Source organism: Bos mutus, chromosome 23, assembly GCF_027580195.1.
Source record: "Bos mutus isolate GX-2022 chromosome 23, NWIPB_WYAK_1.1, whole genome shotgun sequence".
Classification (NCBI taxonomy): Eukaryota; Metazoa; Chordata; class Mammalia; order Artiodactyla; family Bovidae; genus Bos; species Bos mutus.
In genome coordinates this window covers 43,333,062-43,358,879 of record NC_091639.1, presented here as the reverse complement: position 1 = coordinate 43,358,879, position 25,818 = coordinate 43,333,062, and the positions used below count along the sequence as shown (strand labels likewise).

Here is a 25,818-nt window from a genome sequence, read left to right as displayed (position 1 = left end):
AACTAAGACTAGAGGAAATTAACTTAAAGGAAAACACCTAAGAGAAAAAGAAACAATAAATTAGGTCATTATTACTTGCTCTTTCCTCCAAACTAATTCATGCTCTTCCAAAGTTAATCATTAAATAGGAAAGCTATTTTATTCCAGCAGAAAATGAACAACAAGTAGGTCATTTGTACCTAAAGAAAAGAATTAGTTACACCAGACACACAAGAACAAGGTAAAAATCTATACACTGACTTCAATCACTTTTTTCCAGTAAAATATAAGAAATGAAAACACATCCATGGTTACTCTAGAGTCATTGACTATGGAGGTTTTATAAAATGTGCTTAAAATAAAAAGTATGAAATTTTAATATGCTAATAATTTCATGTTATGTAGACTGTTTCAAGTTATATGGTTTTTATTAGCATTTAAACATATTTATTTATTTTTCAACTTTTTATTTTGTATTGGAGTATAACTGACTCACAGTGTTGATAGTTTCAGATGAACAGCGAAGGGACTCAGCCATACATATACATGTATCCATTCTCCCCCAAACTCCCCTCCCATCCAGGCTGCCACATAAGACCAAGAAGAGTTCCATGTGCTAAACGGTAAGTACTTGTTGGTTATCCATTTTAAATATTGCAGTGTGTGCAAACAACCACAAGTTCATTCTCCAAGTCTATGAGTCTCTTTCTGTTTCATAAATTCATTGTACATTTTCTTTTAGATTCCACATGTAAGAGATATCATACGATATTTCTCCTTTACTATCTCAAATTATATGATTTTTAACTCAAATTTCTAGTATTTGCAAATGAAAAACAATATATATGACAGATGGATTTTTTTTTTTACCTCTTTAAAACAATTTCTAACAACTTAAACTATGACTAAGGCAGTGTGACTCAGGAACAATATTAGAAAAATATAAGTGTCAAAAACATGCAGTTGTTTTTCTTGGAGGATAAGACGATTTAAAAGCATTACTGAAACCATCTGAATAGGGGAGGCTGCCTCCATTGGCTCATCCTCCATCTTGATGTCCCCTGGGTCTTGAGATCCCAGGTCAGGGGCCTCATTTGAAGCAGAAGCACGCGTCAGAAAAATCCCAGGTATCTTTGAGATAATCAGAAGTTGTTGACTAATGAAATGTGGGATTTCTCAAAAGGAAGGAGGCTAAACAAAAAAAGATGAACCAAAGGCCAGGAGTCACCATGGAAGATGAGTAATCAAGTAAAGGTAATTACTGACAAAGGTGTGACTAAAGCACGAATAAAACAATGGGGCAAATGTTTTAGGCAGTAGAATGTAAAAGAAGGAGACAATGGATCCAGTTAAGGATAGAAAAGCAAATAAAAGCGCTTTGCACTTCAGGAATGTCAGTCTGATTTTGCTATTTTATTGGCAGTTTTGGTGTGTGGGTTATTTTGTATATCATACGGTAGTCAGTAATGAGAAGACAAGGGTTCACCCATACATTAAAAGTCCACATTACAATATGCACAGATTTTGATAAACTGAAGAAGAACCTCGAAGTACTCAATGCCAGAACATATTTTTCCTTCTAAAATATACTTTTAACAGACACTAAAGCAAAATTACTTGCATACTGGTTTAATCAAAATCCCAAATGCTAATCGATGAATGTGTTATATGCAAGCATCGATTTAGTAGGCAGATTCACCAAAATGAAATCCTTGTTAGTTTTTTGTTATGAAATACAGATGAGAAAAAGCCAGAGGGCAGATCCTCAAATCCTTGAAAACAAGTCTCTCCAAGTTTAGCTCTCCTATGGCTGTTACATTGCTATGACTCACAGAAAAGTAGAAAAATCCCCATCCAGAATGCCAGATTAACATAAAAGTTTAAAGCTGCAAAGAGTGGGAGCATCAAGTCACACTGGAAATGAGGTCCCTGCACACTGAGATTTCAGTATCTTGTAGTAAATCACGTACATTTCTAGGCTCTGTGTGCCTGGAATTTTATTCATATAGAACATGCATAACTGATTAGAACCACAGTAGAATCTACTCTGAAACAAAGGCATGGACAGATGGGAATAAATCTGGATGAGAAGATACAATGAGTAAGTTCCAGAAAATGGAAGCAAGTGTTTCTTATATTCTATAACACACATTACAGACAAATACTCAAAGGCGAAGTTTTGTAGACAGATCCACCAATTATTAGGTAACAAAACAATGGAAGAGAAATAAAACAAAAAAATTAAGTTGGTTACCTAATAATATATTATTATTTAGAATCAATAATAACTATAAGCACAGTAGGGGAAAACCTAATTTGAATAATTTTTAACAGTTTTGACCTATGAGCTATTTGTCCTCCGTCTCAGGCTGGGCAGGAAGATGGGAGAACTAGAAAGATCCTGAACTCTTTTTAGCAGGCTTGTTTCTGTAGTGGTTGTGGGTGAAGGTATTCTGATACTGTTTCAGACGTAATACAGGACTGAGCAAATGATTCATGTCCTGATGTTTCTGGAAGCTAAGATTCTCACTGGGAAAGAAGAGACACATAGATGTGGGAGGGGGGCGGTAAGAAAGGTAAACTGGAGGGGCTTCCCTGCAACGCGGGGGCCTGGTTGCCAATCCTGGCTGGGGATCTAAGATCCCACATGCAGCACCAGGGAGGCCAAAGAATTTAAAAAATAAAGGAATAAAAAGAAAGAAAGGGGTCCCATCCTTACATTCAAAACAAAGAAGCAGTAAACTGGAATCAGAGATATGAGCATGAACTCATGATACTTAAACTACGTGTGTATGTATCATGCATATGCACGCGCCCATGTGTAGACCATGTGTGTATGCACATGTGTACTAACACGTGTGCTGCACGTGTATATTTCCTGGCTCTTTCCACTGAAAAGTCTCAGAAGACGGACGCTCCAGGAACATTAAGCACAGGCCGGGGCAGACCTGGATCTCTTAACACCACGCCCCCTGGCAAGAAACCGGGGTCCTCGGAGAAGTGGCTGAAAGCCAGGCTGGAGAAGAGTGAGGCTGGAGCTGCCGGATGAGCCTGGAGCTTTTTTTTGTTTGTTTTTACTTTAATGAACCTTTTCTGTTCACTGAGCAGTCTGGACAGATGATGAAGCACATGGCTCTAGAGCCGACCTGCCCTTCCCAGGCTCTGCTCTGGCCTCATTCACCTAACTCATGGGGGCAGGGTGGAGGTTTCAGCCAACCTCCCAGGGCTGGGATGTGTCAGACCAGTCCAGGTGAGGGAGAAGTTAGCCTCCACCTCCCACCCCATCTGGCTTTATGAGCAGAAGGTGAAGAGCCCTTCAAGCTTGGAATGTTCAGTTGCAATGGAAGGTAAGGATATGCTGCCAAGAATCATGGCAATATGACCCAGGCACAAGGAACCATCTTGAAGGGACTTTACTGTCCAAAGTTGCAATAATCTGAGCTCAAAACTAAATGAGAATGATAATTAGATGCCACGTGGGGTGGGTGGGGTAGGGATACATGAGGCCACGTGTCCACAGAGGTAGCACATGCAGGGTGGGGACGCGAGCATTCTTGTTTCCGGGACAATATTATGTGCCGACTCATACCTGTGGATAAAGTGGGTCAGGGTGACCTTTCCAGGTGTTACATTCAGATGGTAAGTTTTGTTCTTGCAATTCAAATAGTGGACAGATTAGCCCAGGGTAATGTTTCTTCTCTGGGCCCTGGGGTGATATTCTTTTTCTTAAAGTCAGTATTTAACTGCTAGGAAGAGAGTCACCAGTGTGTGATGAACGCTCCAGAGGAGACAGCAAAGACAGAGGACTGAGATCCATTCAGTTTCTTCATGGCTCCTCTGAACATGAGGGTGATAGACCTGTAAAGCAAGAGGTTTCATTGAATTTGTATGACAAAATGAGAACACTCCTTGATGGGAATTTAAAAGTTCTGAGCATTGCTACTCAAAGCATACAAAAATGAAAAACAATGAGAAGAAAAACTCCACATTGGCCTAGATATCCCCAGGTGATCCAGCAAGAACATTTTCCTGTGATTTGATAATTGTACAAAGCTTTGTCCTTTTTCTCCCTGCCCTACTATTTTTTAGAGAGCATAAAGCTGAACAATAACATTTATTTTAAGCCTAAGATACTGGCAGTTGAAATGTGGATTGAGTCCAATCAAGACCAAGCCCAACGCCACCAGAGCTTTTAAGTGAGCATGAGAAGAAGGCTTTCCAGTAGATTCAAAGAAACAGAACATTCATACAGAAAGGCAAATAAAATCCAGAAATCGTGGGATGGAAGAGTGCAAAGCCAAGCAGGGAGGAACGGTAATGGCAGAATGAAGGAGGAAGTCAGACAATTGCACCCTTGAAATGCTTCAAAAGATCAGAGAGTAAGATGAGAAAGAGGGGGAAATATTTGTTCTCGGCAGACCAGCTGGAAGCAAATGTTCTCTGATTTCTGTAGTATGGGCCCAGCAAAGAAGCCAGCCCACACACAGTGGGAGCTGCTCATTTTGAAGCCAGGATATTTTATTGAGGAGATAGACACTTTGGTAAGGTAACATCCAACAAGGAAACACTGGCACTGTCAAGCTGAATAAACCTGAAACATCACCAGTTGGGCTGAGCACACCAACCCATTTGAGATTAAACTCACCGGAACCATATCAGCATTTAAAACGTATATTTCTGAGACTATTCCCTCAGGGTCATTGTGAGAAAATACTTTCTGAATGTTTTAAATCATCACTGAGAAAAAGGATATTTCTATTTTGTAAGATGTTTGTTGCTTTTTCTTTTGCTTTCGTTGAAATGTATTTAAGAGAAGCCTATTAAAACAAGCAAAATAGCTTTAACAACTGAGAGAAACCTAATGTCTGAAACCTAATGTCATGAAACATTTTCATGACAAAAATATCCATATATTATTAGGAAAAGTGCTTATTTCCAGGAATAAAAGCTAACTCTTTCTGGTCATCTGTTTTCTTTTCTAACTATCTACTCTCACTGAATTTTCCAGGGTACGTATATGTGGTTTTTCATTATGCTGCAATACTAAAGACTGAGTCATGTTTCAATCTTTTTTAATATAACTTGCTTTCTTCTAGGAGATGGTTCTAATAAGAATACTTCCTGAAATAGAGATAAGAACATGATGGAATCTTGGTCTGACACTCACAATCCAGCCCTTGTGTGAACAAGGATATCACCCTGCAGTATCATATTAAAACCAGTTCTAAATCTGACTTGGACACTATAAGCTCTGTACATTTTTTTATTGGAATATAGTTACTTTACAATGTTGTGCTCGTTTCTACTGTGAACAAAGTGAGCTGGCTATAGGTATACATGTAACCCTCTTTTCTGGGTTTCCCTCACATTTGGGTCACTGCAGAGCACTGAGCAGAGCCCCCTGAGCTATACAGTCGGCTCTCATTAGTTATCTATGTTATCCATGGTATCAATAGTGCATGGGCTTCCCTGCTGGCTCCGTGGTAAAGAACCTGCCAACCTTGCAGGAGACCCAGATTCAATCTCTGGGTCGGGAAGATCCCCTGCGAAAGGAAATGGCAAGCCACTCCAGGATTCTTGCCTGGAGAATTCCATGGAGCCTGGCAGGCTACAGTCCATGAGACTACAACAGAGTCAAACATGACTTATAGCAACTAAACAGCAACAACATTCTCTTTCTAGATTCCACATATATGCATGAATATATATTTGTTTTTCTCTTTCTGACTTCACTCTGTATGACAGCCTATAGTTCCTTTTAAATTAGAAATTTTTCAAATTTTATGTAACAAAATTTGTGGCATATGCACAAGAGTTTTTTATCTAGCATGTCATCAACTCAAACATAAACTTCCTGACACCATGAATCATGGCTCATGACCTCTGCTTATGACCTGTGCAGCACCTAAAAGGTGAGGGCACTCCTTCCTTCCGCTTTTTTCTTTTCCTGATCCAATCCATTTGATTCCACAGTACCCAGGTAGGTAATTAAAGGGTCAAGCACAGATCCAGCAAACGCTGGAAACAGTTGCTATGGCTGCAAGGAGTGGAGCCTGCTGCCTTAGGGTCATCTCCCCACCCACCCAGCCCTCCCCTCCTACCTCCTCCCCCATCTGCAGGGCTGTTCCCCCAGCAAGATCAGGACAATGCTTTGGTATTTTGAGACTAGCTCCAAAGGTTGATGGAGCCACAAAGCCCCATACAGAAATATGTGAAGACATTTAGGGAAACTCATTAGTAAAAGAAGAAAGACAAAAAACTGGGTGTGAAAAACTTCAGAGTATATGGCATCTGATAAATCAAGAATTCAGGAACCTTCTCCCACAGTAAACAGTGGTGAAGTGGGCTGTGTTGAGAGTCAATTTATAACAACTATTTTTATGGTATTAGTACCAACTTTTTTTCTTTCTTTCTGAGATTTTGTACAAATAATCCTTTCCTGCCTTATGTAAATATAACTGAAAATTAAATCACAAAAGACTTTTATGTATTTGCATTATGGGGACATAAAGTTTTCAAAAATAGAGAGATAGGTTAATTGCTGCAGGTTGGGTTTCCCCAACACAGACAGTGAGCTGGAGAGAAGATCAATAGCCCTGAAGTGTAGAGGACAAAGCTGGATTGGACAAAGGGAAAAGAGAAACTTCAGCTCCCACCAATAGGGCCCATCAGAGTAAGTCCAAGTTGGGTGGCGATGGCTGGCTAGGCTTTTATCCCTTCTGCCCCATCAGCCCTTGGAGGTGGACTGCTTGTGCAGAAGGAGACAGGACAAAGCATCTCTGTAGTTGGAGCAGACGTGGAAGGACAAGCGACAAGTGTGGGCTGTCTGCCCACTGCCCTCCCCGAAGATGGCCGGCAAGCTCTTCCTTGAAGAAAGACCAGGGCCACGCACTCCATGCCCACCAAGCTGGCACTGATTGGCTAGACGACAGTCCTAGGTAGAAGCCTCTTCCAAAGTCATCTGTATCTGGGAATTCCCTGGTGGACCAGTGGGTAGGACTCTGCCCTTCGACTGCAGGGGGCCCAGATCGATCCTTGGTTGGAGAACAAAGATCCTACAAGCTGTGCAGTGCCTTAAATGGTGCATTCCATTTAACAACAACAACAAAAATTTAGCATTCAGACATTACTTTGGAAAACACATGGAGAGCCACTCTGAGGGAGGCTGCCTTGAGCTTGTCTCCATGTCTGTTGAGCCAGTTACATCAGCAAGGTGGGCGAGCATTGTCCTCTGTAAAAGCCACCATCAGCGTCTCTCTGAAGCTGGGCTCACAGCTCCGCAGCCTGCTCAGGTTTGAGGAATCCACAGCAAATAGCAGACTATCCTTCACCTTAAGGAGCTAGAAAAGGTGAACCATAGCAATCTCTGGCTTGCTAGTCAGGTCCCAACCACAGACCAGCAAGGAGGAGTGGTTTCCGGTAAATGTAAACAGCAAGCTCCCCAGGCTCCTCTCTAACAGCGCTGCTGGCTCCTGAGAAGCAATACTGGGAGCTGACTGCCTGATCGCTCCCCTCAATCAGGTGGTCCCTAGACCTGCTTTCCTCCTCCAGCACAATCATCTTCACCCTCGTTGCTACGGGGATTACCGTGAGGATAACCATTTGTGAACAAGTGCGGGTTTAGGCAGCCCTCTCCAGTCTGACGTTTCTCTCATGATCTGAACACGGCAATGCTGAGAACCGAGCCTGGAGTCCAGAGAACCCCTGCCAGGTAAAGGCCATCATGGCCATGAACCCTGGACTCAAATGAGGCTTTATCATCATTCAGGCTGAAGACCCAGTTACTCTGACCCCAGATTTCATCCTGACTCTGAACCTTTCCCCACAGCTGTGAGTCTTTTGAAAAATCTTTTCTAGATCTCTCTTTTTCTCATCTGAAAATAGGGTGGGTGAGGGTATGGTTGGTATAGATGATGACCAACTCCAAAACTCCAGGGGGGAAGACACTGCTGTATGGACCCAAAGGGACAGCTCTGCTCTCCCTCATAAATCAGTCACCTGGCAAGTGAAAATAAAATGTCTATTACCTATTAAGGGATACTCAGCATACCATTTGGGTATGTGGTGCTACAGGCTTGAAATGATCTCCTTTCTCTCTTGGCCAACCCAGAGTTTGCCTTAAAACCAGCAAGAGCCTAACTTTGGTTATTCAAAAGTTCATTCAAAAAAAAGCAAACTCTCTTAAACCGCAGTGAAGCCATTCTCAGATCCTCTCCTGGGTGAGCCTGACACCTGCTGGCCTCCAGCTCCTCTGCACCCACACTTCAGAAAGAGCATGTTTTTGCAAGATTCTAGCTAATACTCTCTATGTTAATGTATCTGATCTAGAATTTTCAGATTCTAGAAAATCGCATCTGGAAAGAATCGCATCAGGATGTTTATGCAAGAGTGGGATTTTGAGCAAGACTCCACTGTATCTGAGCAAGCCATTTAAGAATTAAGGAAGTACATTTCAATAAATAAATTAATTTCAGTCACACACACACACGCAGAAGGATCCGAAAATTCTTTAAAAAAAAAAAAACTCTTCTAAATTCCCATTCATCATTTATAGGAATCTGTAATCTGTTAGTGATACTTATGGGTTAATAGAAAATCAAAGTGACAGATAATATGAGAGAAAATGAGAAATAAAGGGAAATAGAAGGTGAGGGAAAGAAAGAAAGATGGAGAAGTGGGAGTACTGTGTATTCCATGTGTGCTCAGTCGTGTCCCACTCTGCGACTCCATGGACTGTAGCCCGCCAGGCTCCTCTGTCCATGAAATTTCCCAAGCAAGAACACTGGAGTGGGTTGCATTTCCTACTCCAGGGGATCTCCCCAGACCAGGGATGAAATACAGGTGTCCTGCATTGCGGGAGGAGTCTTTATTACTGAGCCACCAGGGAGGTGGGAGTAGATACAGAGAAATAGGCAGGTCCAGGCATAAAGAGATGAAACCAAAGCAGCCAGAGTCAAAGGACAGTGAATTGGGAAGCAAGAGGGTAGATCGTTCACTTCTCCAGACAAAACCTGCCCAATATGGTAGAGCAACTCGACCCAAGAGCATTTAAGCTGCCTGGTGACTGGCACACCGCACTCAGCTGACTGCTCTCTTAAGCTGCCAACTTTATCTCTAAGACAGCCCATGGCGAGAGTGTAAGTTCTTGTCCTTATAGTGAAGAACACATTTCCGAGGCAACACTAAATTCAAGACTTTCATCTGAAAGGGGACTTCTTACGTAAATCAAAACTACAATGATTCCTCCAGTTCCCTTCTTCTTTCTCAAGATAGCTTTGGCTATTCGAGGTTTTTTGTATTTCCATACAAATTGTGAAATTCTTTGTTCTAGCTCTGTGAAGAATACCGTTGGTAGCTTGATAGGGATTGCATTGAATCTATAAATTGCTTTGGGTAGTATACTCATTTTCACTATATTGATTCTTCCAATCCATGAACATGGTATATTTCTCCATCTATTAGTGTCCTCTTTGATTTCTTTCACCAGTGTTTTATAGTTTTCTATATATAGGTCTTTAGTTTCTTTAGGTAGATATATTCCTAAGTATTTTATTCTTTCTGTTGCAATGGTGAATGGAATTGTTTCCTTAATTTCTCTTTCTGTTTTCTCATGATTAGTGTATAGGAATGCAAGGGATTTCTGTATGTTGATTTTATATCCTGCAACTTTACTATAATCATTGATTAGTTCTAGTAATTTTCTGGTGGAGTCTTTAGGGTTTTCTATGTAGAGGATCATGTCATCTGCAAATAGTGAGAGTTTTACTTCTTCTTTTCCAATTTGGATTCCTTTTATTTCTTTTTCTGCTCTGATTGCTGTGGCCAAAACTTCCAAAACTATGTTGAATAGTAATGGTGAAAGTGGGCACCCTTGTCTTGTTCCTGACTTTAAAGGAAATGCTTTCAATGTTTCACCATTGAGGATAATGTTTGCTGTGGGTTTGTCATATACAGCTTTTAGTATGTTGAGGCATGTTCCTTCTATTCCTACTTTCTGGAGAGTTTTTATCATAAATGGATGTTGAATTTTGTCAAAGGCTTTCTCTGCATCTATTGAGATAATCATATGGTTTTTATTTTTCAATTTGTTAATGTGGTGTATTACATTGATTGATTTGCAGATATTGAAGAATCCTTGCATCCCTGGGATAAAGCCCACTTGGTCATGGTGTATGATCTTTTTAATGTGTTGTTGGATTCTGATTGCTAGAATTTTGTAAAGGATTTTTGCATCTATGTTCATCAGTGATATTGGCCTGTAGTTTTCTTTTTTTGTGGGATCTTTGTCAGGTTTTGGTATTAGGGTGATGGTGGCCTCATAGAATGAGTTTGGAAGTTTACCTTCCTCTGCAATTTTCTGGAAGAGTTTGAGCAGGATAGGTGTTAGCTCTTCTCTAAATTTTTGGTAGAATTCAGCTGTGAAGCCGTCTGGACCTGGGCTTTTGTTTGCTGGAAGATTTCTGATTACAGTTTCAATTTCCGTGCTTGTGATGGGTCTGTTAAGATTTTCTATTTCTTCCTGGTCCAGTTTTGGAAAGTTGTACTTTTCTAAGAATTTGTCCATTTCTTCCACGTTGTCCATTTTATTGGCATATAATTGTTGATAGTAGTCTCTTATGATCCTTTGCATCTCTGTGTTGTCTGTTTTGATCTCTCCATTTTCATTTCTAATTTTTTTGATTTGATTTTTCTCCCTTTGTTTCTTGATGAGTCTGGCTAATGGTTTGTCAATTTTATTTATCCTTTCAAAGAACCAGCAATGGAACTAGAGGAATCAACCTACCTGACTTCAGGCTCTACTACAAAGCCACAGTTACCAAGACAGTATAGTACTGGCACAAAGACAGAAATATAGATCAATGGAACAAAATAGAAAGCCCAGAGATAAATCCACACACATATGGACACCTTATCTTTGACAAAGGAGGCAAGAATATACAATAGATTAAAGACAATCTCTTTAACAAGTGGTGCTGGGAAATCTGGTCAACCACTTGTAAAAGAATGAAACTAGACCACTTTCTAACACCATACACAAAAATAAACTCAAAATGGATTAAAGATCTAAACCTAAGACCAGAAACTATAAAACTCCTAGAGGAGAACATAGGCAAAACACTCTCTGACATACATCACAGCAGGATCCTCTATGACCCACCTCCCAGAATATTGGAAATAAAAGCAAAAATAAACAAATGGGGCCTAATTAAACTTAAAAGCTTCTGCACATCAAAGGAAACTATTAGCAAGGTGAAAAGGCAGCCTTCAGAATGGGAGAAAATAATAGCAAATGAAGCAACTGACAAACAACTAATCTCAAAAATATACAAGCAACTCCTACAGCTCAACTCCAGAAAAATAAATGACCCAATCAAAAAATGGGCCAAAGAACTAAATAGACATTTCTCCAAAGAAGACATACAGATGGCTAACAAACACATGAAAAGATGCTCAACATCACTCATTATCAGAGAAATGCAAATCAAAACCACTACGAGGTACCATTTCACGCCAGTCAGAATGGCTGTGATCCAAAAGTCTACAAGCAATAAATGCTGGAGAGGGTGTGGAGAAAAGGGAATCCTCTTACACTGTTGGTGGGAATGCAAACTAGTACAGCCACTATGGAGAACAGTGTGGAGATTCCTTAAAAAACTGGAAATAGAACTGCCTTATGATCCAGCAATCCCACTGCTGGGCATACACACTGAGGAAACCAGAAGGGAAAGAGACACGTGTACCCCAATGTTCATCGCAGCACTGTTTATAATAGCCAGGACATGGAAGCAACCTAGATGTCCATCAGCAGATGAATGGATAAGAAAGCTATGGTACATATACACAATGGAGTATTACTCAGCCATTAAAAAGAATACATTTGAATCAGTTCTAATGAGGTGGATGAAACTGGAGCCTATTATACAGAGTGAAGTAAGCCAGAAAGAAAAACACCAATACAGTATACTAACGCATATATATGGAATTTAGAAAGATGGTAACAATGACCCTGTGTACGAGACAGCAAAAGAGACACTGATGTATAGAACAGTCTTATGGACTCTGTTGGAGAGGGAGAGGGTGGGAAGATTTGGGAGAATGGCACTGAAACATGTATAATATCATTTATGAAATGAGTTGCCAGTCCAGGTTCGATGCATGATACTGGATGCTTGGGGCTGGTGCACTGGGACGACCCAGAGGGATGGTATGGGGAGGGAGGAGGGAGGAGGGTTCAGGATGGGGAACACATGTATACCTGTGGCGGATTCATTTAGATATTTGGCAAAACTAATACAATATTGTAAAGTTTAAAATAAAATTAAAATTAAAAAAAAAAAAAGCTTTGGCATAATCAATAAAACAGAAAAAAAAGAAAACAAACTACAATGAGGTATGACCTCACACCAGTCAGAATGGCTATCATCAAAAAGTCTACTAAAAATGTTCAGTATCTTGTAATAAACTAAAACACAAAAGAATCTGAGAAAGATATATATACATAACTGAATCACTTTGCTGTATACCAGAAACTAAGACAACATTGTAAATCCACTATATCTTGATTTAAAAAAGAACCATAAAATGCAGATAAGTTATTATTTTTTAAATCTACAAATAATAAATGCTGGAGAGGGTATGGAAAAAAAGGGAACCCTCCTACACTGCTGTTGGGTATGTAAACTGGTATACCCACCACGGAAAACAGTATAGAGGTTCCTGAAAAACTCAAAATAGAGCTACTATATGACCCTGCTTTTTTCCCACTCCTGAGTATATATCCAGAGAGAACTCTAACTGAAAAAGATACATGAAAAAGATGTTTGTATAGAAATGAATTTATTTACAAAACAGACTCACAGACACAGAAAGCAAACATACTGTTACCAAAGGGAAAATGGGGAAGGGATAAAAAGTAGGAGCTTGGGATTAATAGGTACACATTACTTTATGTAAAATAAACAAGGTCCTACTGTATAGCACAGGGAATTATATTCAATATATTGTTATAACCTATAGTGGAAATCAAAAAAAGAATATATATATATAAACACATACACACACATATACATGTATAACTGAATCACTTTCCCATACATCTGAAACTAACACAGCACTGTAAATCAACTATAGTTTAATCAACCCATCAATCAATGGGGACTTCTTAAGATGTCACTGAACACTCTGTTTCCTTAAAATCAATTTCTTAGTACTAATATAATTAGTCCTTCTTGGAGGAGGGGATAGAAATGCAACCAAGACATAAGGAGCACAGTATACACAGTCAAGGCTGCATATTGTCACCCTGCTTATTTAGCTTATATGCATCATGAGAAACACTGGGCTGGAGGAAGTGAAAGCTGGAATCAAGATTGCCAGGAGAAATATCAATAACCTCAGATAAGCAGATGACACCACCCTTATGGCAGAAAGTGAAGAAGAACTAAAGAGCCTCTTGATGAAGTGAAAGAGGAGAGTGAAAAAGTTGGCTTAAAGCTCAACATTCAGAAAACAAAGATCATGGCATCCGGTCCCATCACTTCATGGCAAATAGATGGGGAAAAAGAGGAAACAGTGAGAGACTTTATTTTCTTGGGCTCCAAAATCACTGCAGATGGTGACTGCAGCCATAAAATTAAAAGACACTTGCTCCTGGGAAGAAGTTATGACCAATCTAGACAGCATATTAAAAAGCAGAGACATTATTTTGCCAACAGGGTTCCATCTAGTCAAAATTATGGTTTTTCCAGTAGTCATGTATGGATGTAAGAGTTGGACTGTGAAGAAAGCTGAGAACCAAAGAATTGATGTTTTTGAATTGTGCTGTTGGAGAAGACTCTTGAGAGTCCCTTGGACAGCAAGGAGATCCAACCAGTCCATCTTAAAGGAAGTCAATTCTGAATATTCATTGGAAGGACTGATGCTGAAGCTGAAACTCTAATACTTTGGCCACCTGATGCAAAGAACTGACTCATCTGAAAAGACCCCGATGCTGGGAAAGATTGAAGGCAAAAGGAGAAGGGGACGACAAAGGATGAAATGGTTGGATGGCATCACTGACTCAATGGACATGAATTTGAGCAAACTCTGGGAGTTGGCGATGAACAAGGAAGCCTGGCGTGCTGCAGTCCATGGGGTCGCAAAGAGTCAGACTTGTCTGAGAGCCTGAACTGAATTGAACTGAAGACATTTATATTGGGATATAATAAAATATACACTAGAATTCATCTCAATATGCTTAATGTTATACAAAAATATACTTCCTATGCTGTAATTTTTCTTATCCTTTGTTTAGGGTAGAAGTCAGAAGATGAGCATTCTCCTCTTAGGTCAGATCAGATCAGATCAGATCAGTCACTCAGTTGTGTCCGACTCTTCGCGACCCCATGAATCGCAGCACGCCAGGCCTCCCTGTCCATCACCAACTCCCGGAGTTCACTCAGACTCACGTCCATCGAGTCAGTGATGCCACCCAGCCATCTCATCCTCTGTTGTCCCCTTCTCCTCTTGCCCCCAATCCCTCCCAGCATCAGAGTCTTTTCCAATAAGTCAACTCTTCGCATGAGGTGGCCAAAGTACTGGAGTTTCAGCTTTAGCATCATTCCCTCCAAAGAAATCCCAGGGCTGATCTCCTTCAGAATGGACTGGTTGGATCTCCTAGGTCAACCACTTATTAAAGGTGACAATTAAAGCACAATTGCAGTCATCTCACACGCTAGTAAAGTAATGCTCAAAATTCTCCAAGCCAGGCTTCAGCAATACGTGAACCGTGAACTTCCTGATGTTCAAGCTGGTTTTAGAAAAGACAGAGGAACCAGAGATCAAATTGCCAACATCCGATGGATCATCGAAAAAGCAAGAGAGTTCCAGAAAAACATCTATTTCTGCTTTATTGACTACACCAAAGCCTTTGACTGTGTGGATCATAATAAATTGTGGAAAATTCTGAAAGAGATGGGAATACCGGACCACCTGACGTGCCTCTTGAGAAGCCTATATGCAGTTCAGGAAGCAACAGTTAGAAATGGACATGGAACAACAGACTGGTTCCAAATAGGAAAAGGAGTATGTCAAGGCTGTATATTGTCACCCTGCTTATTTAACTTATATGCAGAGTACATCATGAGAAATGCTGGGCTGGAAAAAGCACAAGCTGGAATCAAGATTGCCAGGAGAAATATCGATAACCTGAGATATGCAGATGACACCACCCTTATGGCAGAAAGTGAAGAGGAATTAATAAGCCTCTTGATGAAAGTGAAAGTGGAGAGTGAAAACGTTGGCTTAAAGCTCAACATTCAGAAAACAAAGATCATGGCATCCAGTCCCATCACTTCATGGGAAACAGATGGGGAAACAGTGGAAACAGTGTCAGACTTTATTTTTTGGGCTCCAAAATCACTGCAGATGGTGACTGCAGCCAGGAAATTAAAAGACGCTTACTCCTTGGAAGGAAAGTTATGACCAACCTAGATAGCATATTCAAAAGCAGAGACATTACTTTGCCAACAAAGGTCTGTCTAGTGAAGGCTATGGTTTTTCCAGTGGTCATGTATGGATGTGAGAGTTGGACTGTGAAGAAAGCTGAGTGCCAAAGAATTGATGCTTTTGAACTGTGGTGTTGGAGAAGACTCTTGAGAGTCCCTTGGACTGCAAGGAGATCCAACCAGCCCATCCTAACAGAGACCAGTCCTGGGTGTTCATTGGAAGGACTGTTGCTGGGGCTGAAAGTCCAGTACTTTGGCAACCTCATGAGAAGAGTTGACTCATTGGAAAAGACCCTGATGCTGGGAGGGATTGGGGGCAGGAGGAGAAGGGGACGACAGAGGATGAGATGGCTGGATGGCATCACCGACTCAATGGACATGAGTTTGAGTAAGCTCTGGGAGTTGGTGATGGACAGGGAGGCCTGGCATGCTGCGATTCATGGGGCTGCAAAGAGTCGGACACGACTGAGAAACTGAACTAAACTGAACCTCCCTGAGACTCTGTTTCTTTATCCATAAAATGGGGACACCAACAAGCTAGTCTGGCCACCTTAGAGGATTGTGAGAATCAAGTGGAGTAATGTCTGTGAAAACACTGTGAAATTTTCTGAGTTAGAGTTTAAAACTGTGGAATCAGGGTCTTCCCTGGCGGTCTGGTGGGCAAGACTGTACACTTCCAATGCAGAGAGTGCAGGTTCCAGTGGATTAGATCTGATAGTCATAGTGCCTGAAGAACAATGGACAGAGGTTTGTGATGCTGTACAGGAGACATGGAGCAAGACCATCCCCAAGAAAAATAAATATAAAAAGTCAAAATTCAAGAAAAGAAGAGAAGAAAGGCAAAGGAGAAAAGGAAAGAAATATCCATCTTAATGCCAAGTTCCAAAGAATAGCAAGGAGAGATAAGAAAGCCTTCCTCAGTGATCAGTGTAAAGAAATAGAGGGAAAAAATAGAATGGGAAATACTAGAGATCTCTTCAAGAAAATCAGAGACACCAAGGGAACATTTCATGCAAAGATGGGTACAATAAAGGACAGAAACGGTATGGACCTAACAGAAGCAGAAGATATTAAGAAGAGAGGGCAAGAATACACAGAAGAACTGTACAAAAAGATCTTTGTGACCCAGATAGTCATGATGGCATGATCACTCACCTAGAGCCAGACATCCTGGAATGTGAAGTCAAGTGGGCCTTAGGAAGCATCACTATGAACAAAGCTAGTGGAGGTGATGGAATTCCAGCTGAGCTATTTCAAATCCTAAAAGATGATGTTGTGAAAGTACTGCACTCACTATGCCAGCAAATTTGGAAAACTCAGCAGTGGCCATAAGACTGGAAAAGGTCAGTTTTCATTCCAATCCCAAAGAAAGGCAATGCCAAAGAATTCTCAAACTACTGCACAATTGCACTCATCTCACATGCTAGTGAAGATGCTAGTGAAGTAATGCTCAAAATTTTCCAAGCGAGGTACTGAACTGAACTGAGAATTTCCAGATTTTCAAGCTGGATTTAGAAAAGGCAGAAGAACCAGAGATCAAATTGCCAACATCCATTGGATTATAGAAAAAGCAAGAGAGTTCCAGACAAACATCTATTTCTGCTTTATTGACTATGCCAAAGCCTTTGATGTGTGGATCACAACAAACAGGAAAATTATGAAAGAGATGGGAATACCAGACCACCTTACCTGCCTCCTGAGAAATCTGTATACAGGTCAAGAAGCAACAGTTAGAACCAGACATGAAACCACAGACTGGTTCAAAATAGGAAAAGGAGTACATCAAGGCTGTATATCGTCACCCTGCTTATTTAACTTACATGCAGAGTATATTATATGAAATGCCGGGCTGGATGAAGCACAAGCTGGAATTAAGATTGCCGGGAGAAATATTAATATCCTCAAATATGCAGATGAAACCACCCTTATCACAGAAGCATAGAGGAACTGAAGAGCCTCTTGATGAAAGTGAAAGAGAAGAGTGAAAAGCTGGTTAAACTCAACATTCAAAAAACTAAGATCATGGCATCCAGTCCCATCACTTCATGGCAAATAGATGGGGAAACGATGGAAACAGTGACAGACTTTATTTTCTTGGGCTCCTAAATCACTGCAGATGGTGACTGCAGCCATAAAATTAAAAGACACTTGCTCCTTGGATGAAAAGCTATGATCAACCTAGACAGCATATTAAAAAGCAGAGACATTACTTTGCTGACAAGGTCCATCTAGTCAAAGCTATAGTTTTTCCAGTAGTCATGTATGGATGTGAGAGCTGGACCACAAAGAAAGCTGAGCACCGAAGAATTGATGCTTTGAACTGTGGTTTTAGAGAAGACTCTTGAGAGTCCCTTGCAAAAAGATCCAACCAGTCCATCGAAAGAAATCACTCCTGAATATTCATTGGAAGGACTGATGCTGAAGTTGAAGCTCCAATACTTTGGCCACCTGATGCAAAGAGCTGACTCATTAGAAAAGACCCTGATTCTGGGCAAGATTGAAGCCGGGAGGAGAAGGGAACGACAGGATGAGATGGTTGGATGGCATCACTGACTCAATGGACATGAGTTTGAGCAAGAACCTGGAGTTGGTGATCGACAGGGAAGCCTGGCGTGCTGCAGTCCATGGGGCTGCAAAGAGTTGGACACGACTGAGCAACTGAACTGAATTGATCCCTCTTTCATTCCCTTTATTCAAACTACCATGGAAGAAAAACTGAATGCACCCTTCCTTCCAGTCAGTTAGAAGTGACTTTATTGGGGCTTACACGATGAACCAAATGAGGTTACTCCTGTGAGTAAGTTCTCACATGAGTCGCTAGCCACCCCGTCATCTTGTGTACCTATGACTCAGGCCACAGAACAGGGATCCCAGACAGAGATGCACATTTCCCAGGTCCTGGGCAGCACTATCTCACAAGTGAACTTTGATTCCACAGAGGCAGAAGGACTTACAGAGAGGCATGAGTCACCGGGTGATGTCACCTGCTGACATCGTTTTCTACTCATTTGGGATAACTCCACTCCCACACACGGCTGAGCTATTTCCCTTAAAATTTAGAACTTTGAGACCTACAGAAGCCGTTTTCACCTTAGAAATAACCATGCCTAGAAAACAAGAAGCTGGAAAAGCAGGCTCTGAGAAGTTCCTTCCAGAATGATGGCATTGGTTTTCACTTCTATTTGCATAGCTATGTGAAAAGTGGATCTTACTTATAAGTTTATGAATGTCTGCAGAAAAGTCCAAGTAGACAGCCCATACCCCAGGGCAGACAAGAAGAAAAGATCAACACTTCAACTTGTATTCATTTGTTTACCTCATTATTTTCAAAAATCATAATTTTGTATGTTTTATGATGAATGTAATAGAATAATACAATGCATTTAATGAATTTATCATGTATTATGCTCATCTGCATTTAAATAATTCATATATAAATAGAATTGTTCATTTAATATCTGTGTCATCCTGCAAAAGCTGGCAAAACACAAAAATACAATAAAGAATATTTAGAGACTATATTCTGTTTAATTTTGTCAAGTAGAAAACTACATGTTGCCTGATATGTTGTTTGGTCCTAAAAGCTCAGTCTGTCCCCAGCTTACAAGTGTCAGAGACTAACACGAAAACACTAGAACTTTGATCCTAGAAGTGAGTCCAGTAAGACAGTGCAAGTGCATTAATATCCATGGATCATGACTAGAAGCAGGACTAACAGAGCTGGGTCTAGCGTCATTACAGCCATCAGCATATAACACACACGTAACCACAAACAAAGCTGTGAAAACACCAGGTCACACACCTGGTGTGATGTTTATATTTCTCAAGAGAAGTCGTGTCACAGCATTGCAGCCCCTAAGGCTAATGTGAAATTGAATGCTTCTTTAATTCAAAGTCTGGGAACTTCAAGAACCTGATCTTCAAGATGGCACAATCAAGGCAAGAGAAGTTAACCTGGTGACCACCTCCTCAGAGAAGTGAAGTGCCTACATGGACCTACCTGACATACCCAGAAGTCACAGGCAGAAGGGTGATAAGACCTTGCCCTAAATACAGCACCAGGGAGCTCTCTCCCTGTTACACGTGTAACGTACGTGATTCACTTTCCCGATGAGGTGTCCTTCCGAGCTGAGTCATCAGCAGAATCAGGTCAGCCAGGTTCTGAGACAGTTCCTTCCTGTGGGGCACAGAGTAACTCATCACATCCCTTTTTTGTTACTTCTTGCTGTAAATTTTAAAATAAAGATTATCTATAGGATCCTCCATTCACCTCACATGGCTGAATCCAACCCCCAGGGCTGTGAAGATGATGACTTCCTCCGGATTTAACGAAGACGATGGGCATGACCAACCTTCCCCCCTTTCCTCCCACCCACCACCCATCATGACTCTCTCAGTAAAGTGCTAATAAAGAGGGTCATAAATTCAAGTCCTCAGCTATTTCCAAGGACCAAAGCAAATAGGAAAATGCATGCCAAAAGGGGGAATTGCCAAAGAGCATCAAAATTATGCTTCAATAAATAGACAAGTAATTAATCAAGGGCTTTTACCCAAGAAATTATTGTTACTTATCAACCTAACATATTATTTACCCAGGTTTGCAGTTGAGAGAAAATAGAGACTTTGGCTTACTTTCCCCCCTAAATACTGTTCCTTACTTTGATAAAAAAAATGGCCACACAAAATATCTAAATTATAACACTAATTAGCTTATTCTAGCAATCCCATTCCTGGCCATATATCTGGAAAAGGTGAAAACTCTAATTTGAAAAGATGCATGCACCGCATATTCATTGCAGCTCCATTCACAAGAGTCAAAATACGCAAGCAGCACAAGTGTCCTTCAACAGATAAAGATAAAGATAAAGAACGGATACAGATGTGGTACACATATACAACGGAACATTTCTCAACCACAGAAAAGAATGAAATAATGCCATTTGCAGCAATATGGATGCACCTAGAGTTGTCATACTAAGCAAAGTAAATCAAAGACAAATATCATATATCATCTATTTGTAGAATCTAAAATATGATACAAAGGAACTTATGTACAAGACAGAAACACACTCACAGACACTGAAAACAAACTTATGGTTACCAAAGGGCAAAGGAGAGGAGGATAAATTCGGAGTTTGGGATTAACAGATATATGCTATTCTATAGCATGTATATAGATTAGGCAAAAGGGGCTTACTTTGCAGCACAGGTAACTATATCAATATTTCATAATAACTTAGAAAAGAATCTGAAAAATTATACATAAGAGTGAATCACTTTGCTGTACATCTGAAATTAACACAATATTGTAAATCAACTACATTTCAACTTTTAAAAATAATAATATAATTAAAGGAAAAAACTAACAGCTTCATCCATCCATCGAAACTCTAGCACGGACACTGAGAAGAGCAGGTGTTCTGTGTGCTCAATCATGCTTTTGGATTAAGGGCGCCTTATGTCATGTAGTCATGGCTGATCGACTTAAAAATACTGCCACGTGAAGAATTTTTTTAAAGACTCTTAAGGTAGCAAATGCCTTTAGGGATCCTATAGACATCACCTTCCTCTTGTCCTGGAAGTAGAAAATGCTCAAAGCTGAGTAGACTTCTCCACACATACTGGGGGCCAGACACTTTTCAGGACTTAGTAAGAGACAGTCACCTTGCTCTCTTACCTGTAGCCCAGGTCCAGCACCATATATCCCATTTGGCTCTTATCCCTGCCATACACACCTCAGAAAGCTTCATGCCCAAGACCACAGGCTCCAAACACAGTCTAGTTCTGAATCCCAGCTTTCCCATTTGCTCGCTGTGTGACCTTCACAAGCTCTTTAACTTCTTGGTGTCTCAGTTTCCTCATCGCCCAAAACGTATCTTATTGCACCTGTATGAAGATTAAGTAAGTGAATATGTAAAGGATGCTCTGTACTCATTGATAATGACTGGGGGCTGGAGGCGGAGGGTTGAGAGGATGCAATTGCCCGAGTTCAAAGGCCACCCCTTGGCGTGCGAGGAGGGGGAGGAAAAAGAGGGTGGTTTCTTCTCCTCTTGAATGAAACCAATCAAAGGCGGCTTTAAGAGAATCCTTGGTAGAAACTGGGGGTCTCAGGAAGGGGAGCTGGCGCCTCTCCCAGTGGGTTGCCAGCTGAGCTAGCCTGCTTCCCTAGACAGGAAAGAGTGGCGTGGACAGCAACTGGAGATGGGAGAGGCGGGTGGCCCTCGGGTGGCTTGGCCAGGGATGCTGGGCTTCCCACGGCCGAGTGCACACCGTGGAAGACAGCTGAAGCTGAGAATCCTTGCTGCTTCTCTATCCAAGACAGCTGTCCACTGGGCAAGGTGACTGTGAGGTGAGTCTCTGGGGGTGCCACCCAAAGGGCGTTAGGACAGCAAAAGGTGGCACCAGATCGTTGGTGGGAATTGGGCTGCAGCGAGGCTCTGGGCCCTCTGAGGTGTTTCCAGGGGCCCCTGAAGAGAGAGCGAGGTTGTTGCTGTTTTTTTTTTCCTTTCTTAATTTTTTCTTATTATTTTTAGAAACTCTGTTTTCTTTTTTATTTTATTAATTGGAGAGAGAGCTAGTCTTTGTGTAACTGGAAAAGAAGGTGGGAGGGGTGATCACGAGCAGCGGTGACCCACTGCCCTTCCCCCACGAAGCCGCAGCACATCAGAGGACTCAGACCCGAAAGGAGGAGGCAGGAGGCCTGGGAGGCAGGAAGGTGGTCACACACAGACACACACAGCCCACCCCCAGACCCCAGGACAGCAGCCTGGCCAGAGGGTGATGGAAGAGGGGGGAAGCTTAGATTGGAAATGACGATTGAAACCATACTGAACTGAGGCGAATACGCACTGAAAACATCTGCAAAGTTAGTACATGCGTCTGGAGAGTCATCGCAAGGCAGCCCCTGAGGTCTGAGGGATGGCGGCTGGATTCTACGCTGAGAGGAAAGGAGCCCTGTTTCCTGTTTGAGTCGGCGTGAGTTCTGACTGATGGACAAATTGGTTAGAAGAGCATCATGGTGATCACAGGGGCTACTAACTCCTAAATCCAGCCTTCTTGTCAATTTGCTGTGGTGTAGTTGCTAAGACATGTCCAACTTTTTGGCAACCCCGTGGACTGTAGCCTGCCAGCCTCCTCTGCGATTTCCCAGGCAAGAACACTGGAGTAGGTTGCCATTTCCTTCTCCAGGGGATCTTCCTGACCCAGGGATGGAACCCACATCTCCTACATTGGCAGGCAGTTTCTTTACCATGGAGCCATCTGGGAAGCCCCTTCGTAACAATATGTCAACTTTTAAAAATGCACAATGTCAGAGTTGCCAGTTAAGTTTTATTTGGGGCAAAATTAGGACCAGGAGATAGCATCTCAGATAGCTCTGAAACTGTTTCTAAGAGGCAGGGGGAAAGGTCGGTGTGGATGTGATTCGGGTGAAAGGGGAGTACGCGCAATCAAGCACAAATTTTTTTGACAGAAGGTTTCTGCCAGTCACCAGGCACAGTCTTCACTGTGCCTGGATTTTAGTGCTTTTCTAGATCTGAGGAGATTCAAGAATTAGCTCACAAAATCAGCCCCTGAAAATATCTAACTACCGGAAGGCCTGCTCTGCCAGTTTCCACTCCCCACCGCCAGCACACAGAGCCTCTCTTCTGCTCTCCACCCTGCACTCCTTTCAGGGAGTGTTGAATATCAGCAGCACATGGTTTAATTCTTGTGCACGTCGAGGGCAAGTGCCCACGGCAATGTCTTAGAAAGCAAAAATTAATCTCGTACAAATATAATTACCTGGAATTATCCTTTCCACAATACTTGCGGGGTGTTGTCTACTTTGTAATCCTTCTTCTCTGAAATCTGATCCCACCTTCCACTCATGGGAGTGGATTTCACTCTGCAATCAGCCCCTGGATCCACAGCTGACTGGACCAGCAGGGATCACTGACCAACGGGGTCACCTGATCACTGAGGATCACTTGTTCTCCGAAATCCAGAAGTCCATTATACTTTACAAAACAACAAAAACCTTCTACAGAGACAATTCTATGAAACCAGAGCATAAATGAAATTATATTTCTCTAATAAAGTCAGGAATTATTCCCCTTGTTTGGGTTTTTTGGTGGTTTTTTTTTTTTTTAATTTTTCATGTTTGTTTGGCATAGGCCAGCAACAATATTTATATCATTTATATCCGTTTTTGGTTTGCTTTGCTTGTTGTCACTTTTTAAATTTTTTAACCTCTTTGATTTTTAAACAACAAAATATATAACAGAAAAAAATTCCATAGTACTTGCTTTGCTGTTTTAACTCATTCATTTTTCTGGTGTATTAGATGAAATTTGGTTTAAATGGAAAATGATAAAGATCTCCAGGCAACCACGTCTTGACCTTTTCTCATTTTAGTCTTTAATTTCATTACTTTAAAAGGGTTGACATGTAAAAAAAAAAATTATGATAAAAAGCATGAAATAGATTCATGTTCTCTGAAGTGGGGTACACACACCCGGAAAGATGCACACAACCCCAAAATAATCCACCAGAGTGTAGGAAAGAATCTAGGGCTTCAATTAAATTTTAATCATAGTCTTTTATACTTCAATTTTTCTATATGTATGTCTTATGATGGACGTCGTGGATTAGTCCAGTATTCGATATGCTGCTGCTGCTGCTGCTGCTGCAGCTGCTAAGTCGCTTCAGTCGTATCCGACTCTGTGCGACCCCATAGACGGCAGCCCACCACGCTCCTCCGTCCCTGGGATTCTCCAGGCAAGAACACTGGAGTGGGTTGCCATTTCCTTCTCCAATGCAGTATTAGGTATAGACGTATCTAAATAGACACGTATGTATGTATCAGGTTTGCACGCTCAAAAAAGCGTACTCTTGAAAAAAAGCCTCTGAGACAGACCAGAAATCGCCACTTTTCCTGACCTACCTGCTTTTCCGTCCTAGGGCACAGTGCCATCTAGTGGTGTCTGAGATAATACAGCCATTCAAGTTGGGTAATTTTTCTAAAAGAGTGTTGTCATTCAGATGGCAAGATCTGCAAATACTAAGGTTCTAACTAAGCGACAGGTAAATTTAACTACATTATAGGAAGCTACAACGACTATTCCTATAGCTTCCTGCTGGTGCCTCTGTCCCCCTAAAGGCAGAGCCTTCCCTGAAGCTACCAGGCTTTCTTCCCTGCCTCATTTATGCTTCTCTGTCTTCCAGGTCCGCCCTCCTTCCTCCTTTAAATCTGTTTCTGATCACACCAGGGAAAGGCCTGCGCCTTCCTCTGTGCTTCTAGGGCACTTGTCTGTCTGATGATTTGTTTGTGTATCTGTCTACTAGTCTATTAACTTCTAAAGCAGCAGATCCAGCAGAAAAATAATAGAAGACACACATATAAGTTACACTTACAACTGTAAATATTCTAGCAGCCACATTTTAAACAGCAAAAAGAAACATAAATTTTATCTTAATATATTTAATGAATCCAAAATAATATCATTTCAATATGTAATCAATATAAAATTACTAAAGAGATAGTTCCTATTTTTTTTTCATAATAAGTCTTCAAAATCCAGAGTCTGTTCTATATTTATAGCACATCTCAATTAGAACTAGCCACATTTCAAGGACATGTGTTTAGTGGACTGTATTGAAGAGTGATTTCTAAAGGCAGAGTCTGGTATCTCCTTACAATTTAATAAGTGCTCAATGAATGCTTCCAAGATAAATAACTTAAAGCTGATAATGCTGCTAGATGTTCTCTGGGAAAATTTGTCCTTTGTATATCACAGATTGGGTCTCTGTAAATAGACACCATGAAGAATGTACAAACAAGCCTCTCTTACAGGAGAAAAAGAGTCTGGAAAATGCTAATTTTGTTCTAAAAACTCCCTTTAGAGGTAAGGTTTATGCATGTGAATTTCAATGTATTGAATAATTGTAAAATTAGCAATTGTCAGACTCCTAATTATGCACCTAGATTTCACCTTATAATATGAATATATTTTAATTACTTTTTACATATCTTCTTGCTATGCCAGCACAGAACACTTTTTAAAAACAAAAACTGCTCTGTTTTGTGCGTCGCTGTACACTCAGGGTGGAGAAGGAAATGGCAACCCACTCCAATGTCCTTGCCTGGAGAATCCTAGGGACGGGGGAGCCTGGTAGGCTGCCATCTATGGGGTTGCACAGAGTCGGACAAGACTGAAGCGACTTAGCAGGAGTAGCAGCAGTACACTGAGGGCCTATGTATGGCTGGCATATAGTAAGCATTCTAAGATGTTTGTTGATTTGGTAAATTTGAGAGCTTGGATCAGTGTATGTTCTATTTTTCTCTGGATTTGTGACTTTCATCTATTTTTTTCAT

At 41.1% G+C, this 25,818-nt stretch overlaps 1 long non-coding RNA gene across 1 annotated transcript; it reads right to left on the bottom strand.

Moving 5' to 3' along the window:
• Positions 1 to 543: 543 nt before the first annotated feature.
• Positions 544 to 23,843, bottom strand: LOC138984921 (uncharacterized). Its single transcript, XR_011462173.1, has 4 exons — positions 23,247 to 23,843; positions 21,200 to 21,350; positions 19,559 to 19,641; positions 544 to 3,837 (listed from the first exon to the last, which is right to left on the bottom strand). It is a non-coding gene; the product is annotated as an uncharacterized lncRNA (long non-coding RNA).
• Between the last annotated feature and the right edge of the window lie 1,975 nt (positions 23,844 to 25,818).